Here is a 5,633-nt window from a genome sequence, read left to right on the forward strand (position 1 = left end):
ATCTGTCCGACCGCTGCGCCCGGCTGGCCTGCGCCCCGCCCGTCCGCCCGCCGCCAGATGCGCGAGGGGGTGGGGGGGGGGGGGGTCGGTCGTGCGCCAGGTAAGCTGCCGCGCTCGTGCACGTGGCCTCCCCGCCGCCGGGGTAGGTTGGTGCTCGGTTCAGCCATCGGCGGTCCCCTCCATTGCAGGGATCCGCTGGGTGTCGCGGCGCCGCACGCGCCCTTGGCCCACGTACGCGTCGCGGACACCCCTTTTCTCTTTCTCTCTCAGGATTCGTATATGACAATGCCGAGAAACGTACCGACAATTTGCTGCACCGCCCGCCGGACCGCTCACAAGGCTCTCCTCGTCCCGAGGACACTAGCCTTCTCGCGGAACCGGAGGCTGCACGCGGACCGCTCTGGCGACCGGACGTCTCCGGCCTCTGCTGGAGCGGGGAGGGAACGCGCGGGTGCCGCCCGACCTTCTGGAAATCGCACATCGGCCGGCCGTCAGTCGGTAGCACCGCGCGCGCAGAGCCTCTCCTTCCTCTCGTTGGTGACCGAGGATCAACGCTTCGGTTGAGTCAGGCTGAACCGGGCATCTCCCTGCCACTCTGGCCTATGGAACTCTCCCGACTCTTTCGCCTTGCCCCTACGGCGCGAAAGAGTGCTGCTGCGGCCGGCGCGCCCGTCCCTTGCTCTCTCGGGCCATGTCTGTCGTCGCAGTGCCGCGCCATCCCCTATCGAGCCGCGTCGCTGGGTGAGGTCCGCACCCGCACCCTTCCGCCGAGCTGGCTCTCAGGACGGTCGACGGTCGCCGCTCGCCTCCGTCGGCCCAGGGCCTAACGCCGCGCCGGTGAACGCCTCGCCATCCCACCCCGTCGATCGCGCCGGTGAGGTCCGCACCTTCACCGCCTAGGTATATGCGCGTGGGTGTAGCTGCCTTCTCGGGATGGTCGACGGTCGTTCGACCGGCCCCCGTCATCTATGCGCACAGCAGTCCCGTCCGCCGGCGGGAGACTCCGTCAATCGATCGTGGTGCAAACGTGCGAATGCCCAACGTCAATTCCGCCCAAAGCATGAAGCCCTCGGTCGGCAATCGGGCCGCCCCGCGGCAGACCCACCTGCCCACCTCCGGAGATGGTAACGAGCCGAGCACGGAAGTTCGGCGCACGTGTCGAGACCGTCGCTTCCACTCGGCCTCTCCCAAAGGTAGGACCGACCAAGCCGGATCGATCGGGGAACAGAGGTCTAACGCAGACGACACTCGCGAGGGCACCAGCGGCAGGCTTGTCCCTTCTCCGTCTTGGTACACACAATGCCTCTTTGCTTTTCGGATCGATATAAAGCTTTTGCCACCGTCGGTCTGCCGGCCGCCGCCCGCGGTCCGCGCTCAGACTCTGTCCGCAGCCCCCGCTGCGTTCTTGGACTTTGTCATTTTTTTCGGAAATAGCGAAAAAAAGCTTTTATCATTGTAAGTCGGAGCTCGCCCGGCCTCCCGCTTACTGAGTCACAATTGAGTAAGGCTCACTTAGAACTCTGCACTGTGTCAACCGTACCACTAGTCACCCTGCTAAGTGTGTCTGGAAAACGTGTTCCCGTAAATCTCCGGGAACCCCGCCAATCCCCCCGTACAGAAATTGCATGTGTCAAGTCGGCGGGATGCCTCCCGGAAGTCCTACCGGGAAGGTCGCACTCTGGCCCCGCCAGGCGGGGCAAATCCGACCCCCATAGTGACTTCCGGGCCTAACTCGTTAACCAGAGCCGCGACAGACCGTGCAACAATGACATGTGTCAAACCGGCGGCACGACGCCCGGAGCTCATGCCGGTCGCGGGGCACCTCGGGCCCGCCCGACGGGGCAGATCCGACCTTCACAGGCTTCCGACGGCAATTGGTTAACCGGCGTGGCGCCGAGGGCACGCGGCTGGCTCGGCGGGCGGCCCTCCGGTAGTGCCGCCGTCGATCGGCCGCCTCGGTCGGCAGGAGGGCCCCGAAGTCGCCTTCATTCTGACTTCCGAGTCGGGACTTAGATTACTTTCGACTCTTCAGCCAAGGTCTCGGATCGACGGCGGGACCTGCGGTTGTCCCTCCGAAAATGCCGCCGCTCGGCCGGCACGGCCCGCCGAATACGTCCCCTTACTGGCTCCCGCCTCGGGACTTTGTCAGAAATTCATTCGGGCAAGGTTTCCATTCGGCGGCCGGAGCACCGGTAGTCATACGGAAAATGCCGCCCCTCGGCCGGCATGGGCCTGCGAATAGGTCCCGCTGACAGACTTCCGCGATTGGGTATTTGTCCGAAAATCCATACCGGCAATCTTCGGAATCGTGCGGAAAAGCTGCCGCGTGGCCCGGGTTAACCAATTGGGGAGGCCGGTGCCATCTACCGAATACTTCAACAACTCGTGAAAACGGCCTCCCTATATATCTGCAGGAACCCCGCCAATGCCCCCGTACTGAAATTGCATGTGTCAAAGGGGCGGCCGAATCTGACCCCGGCGGCCGAGCCTCTGGAACTCCGGGTCGGCCTCGGCCGGCAAATCCGACCCCCATCCAGACTTCCGGAGCGGACTTGGTTAACGAATTGCCACCGGGCAAATGGTTAACCGACAGATCTTGGAGGCTCGTTACCCAAGCCATCCCCCGCCGGTGCGAAAAGTTAACAATCAGCGGGCGGGCAATTCGTGAACCGACCGGGACCGGGCAATTCGTTAACCATTCGGAACCGGGCAATTCGTTAACCAACCTTGTCCTGGCAATGAGTGCACCAACCCGGCTGGACAATTCGTTAACCAAGCTGGCTCTGGCAATTCGTTAACCAACCTGGCCGGGACAATTCGTTAACCAACCCGGCCGGACAATTCGTTAACCAAGCTGGCTCTGGCAATTCGTTAACCAACCTGACCCTGACAATTCGTTAACCAACCCTGTCCTGGCAATGAGTGCACCAACCCGGCCGGACAATTCGGTAACCAACCAGACCCTGGCAATTCGTTAACCAACCAGGACGGGCAATTCGTCAACCAACCCTGTCCTGGCAATGAGTGCACCAACCCGGCCGGACAATTCGGTAACCAACCAGACCCTGGCAATTCGTTAACCAACCTGACCCGGACAATTCGTTAACCAACCAGGACGGGCAATTCGTTAACCAACCAGGCCCGGACAATACTTTAACCACCCTGGTTTTCCAATTCGTGAACCAACTGGGAACGGACAATTCGGTAACCAACCCTGTCCTGGCAATGAGTGCACCAACCCGGCCGGACAATTCGTTAACCACCCTGTCCTTGCCAATTCGTGAACCAACTGGGAACGGACAATTCGTTAACCAACCCGGCCGGACAGTTCGTTAACCAAGCTGGCTCTGGCAATTCGTTAACCTACCCGGCCATGGCAATTCGTTAACCAACCTGACCCTGACAATTCGTTAACCAGCCAGGACGGGCAATTCGTTAACCAACCTGGCCCGGACAATTCCTTAACCACCCTGGCCTTGCCAATTCGTGAACCAACTGGGAACGGACAATTCATTAAACAACCCTGTCCTGGCAATGAGTGCACCAACCCAGCCGGACAATTCGTTAACCAAGCTGGCTCTGGCAATTCGTTAACCTACTCGGACATGCCAATTCGTTAACCAGTCTGACCCGGACAATTCGCTAACCAACCCTACTCGGGCAAATCGTTAACCAAGCCCAACCCCGACAATTCGTTAACCAACCCTGCACGGTCAAGTCGTTAACCAAGCCCAAACCCGACAATTCGTTAACCAACCCATACATGGCAATTCGCTAAACAACCCGGCTCGGGCAAATGGTTAACCAAGCCGGCCGGGCAAATCGTTAACCGGCCCGGCAGTCCCGACAATTCGACAATCAACCAGCTGAGGACAAACCCTTCGCCCTCAATAACAACTAGTTCTTGCCCCGCCGTCAAAATGTCCCGGCCGATGTTCATCAGAAACTCCTTGCTGGCCCATGGGCCCCCCCTCCTTACCTTAAGAGAGTCATAGTTACTCCCGCCGTTTACCCGCGCCGCACTGAATTTCGTCAAGTTGGGTCTGGCAACCCGCTAACCCGGCCGGCCGGGCCTGACAACGCTCTAGAAACCCGGAACAGGCAGTTTCGTGAACCAACCGCGCACGCTCCTGACAATGCGTTCACCCACCCTGCTCGGGCAAATCGTTAACCAAGCCCAACCCTGACAATGCGTTAATCAACCCGGCCATGGCAATTCATTAACCAACCCGGCTCGGGCAAATGGTTAACCAAGCCGGCCGGGCAAATCGTTGACCGGCCCGGCAGTCCCGACGATTCGACAATCAACCAGCTGAGGACAAACCCTTCGCCCTCAATAACAACTAGTTCTTGCCCCGCCGTCAAAATGTCCCGGCCGATGTTCATCAGAAACTCCTTGCTGGCCCATGGGCCCCCCTCCTTAACCTTAAGAGAGTCATAGTTACTCCCGCCGATTACCCGCGCTGCACTGAATTTCGTCAAGTTGGGTCTGGCAAGCCGCTAACCCGGCCGGCCGGGCCTGACAACGCTCTAGAAACCCGGAACAGGCAGTTTCGTGAACCAACCGCGCACGCTCCTGACAATGCGTTAGCCAACCCTGCTCGGGCAAATCGTTAATCAAGCCCAACCCTGAAACTGCGTTAACCAACCCGGCCATGGCAATTCATTAACCAACCCGGCTCGGACAAATGGTTAACCAAGCCCAACCCAGACAATTCGGTAACCAACCCGGCTCGGGCAAATGGTTAACCAAGCCGGCCGGGCAAATCGTTGACCGGCCCGGCAGTCCCGACGATTCGACAATCAACCAGCTGAGGACAAACCCTTCGCCCTCAATAACAACTAGTTCTTGCCCCGCCGTCAAAATGTCCCGGCCGATGTTCATCAGAAACTCCTTGCTGGCCCATGGGCCCCCCTCCTTAACCTTAAGAGAGTCATAGTTACTCCCGCTGTTTACCCGCGCCGCACTGAATTTCGTCAAGTTGGGTCTGGCAAGCCGCTAACCCGGCCGGCCGGGCCTGACAACGCTCTAGAAACCCGGAACAGGCAGTTTCGTGAACCAACCGCGCACGCTCCTGACAATGCGTTAGCCAACCCTGCTCGGGCAAATCGTTAATCAAGCCCAACCCTGAAACTGCGTTAACCAACCCGGCCATGGCAATTCATTAACCAACCCGGCTCGGACAAATGGTTAACCAAGCCCAACCCAGACAATTCGGTAACCAACCCGGCTCGGGCAAATGGTTAACCAAGCCGGCCGGGCAAATCGCTAACCGGCCCGGCAGTCCCGACAATTCGACAATCAACCCGCTGAGGACAAACCCTTCGCCCTCAATAACAACTAGTTCTTGCCCCGCCGTCAAAATGTCCCGGCCGATGTTCATCAGAAACTCCTTGCTGGCCCATGGGCCCCCCTCCTTACCTTAAGAGAGTCATAGTTACTCCCGCCGTTTACCCGCGCCGCACTGAATTTCGTCAAGTTGGGTCTGGCAAGCCGCTAACCCGGCCGGCCGGGCCTGACAACGCTCTAGAAACCCGGAACAGGCAGTTTCGTGAACCAACTGCGCACGCTCCTGACAATGCGTTCACCCACCCTGCTCGGGCAAATCGTTAATCAAGCCCAACCCTGAAAC

The sequence above is a fragment of the Mobula birostris genome, unplaced genomic scaffold (genome assembly GCF_030028105.1).
Source record: "Mobula birostris isolate sMobBir1 unplaced genomic scaffold, sMobBir1.hap1 scaffold_939, whole genome shotgun sequence".
NCBI lineage: Eukaryota > Metazoa > Chordata > Chondrichthyes > Myliobatiformes > Myliobatidae > Mobula > Mobula birostris.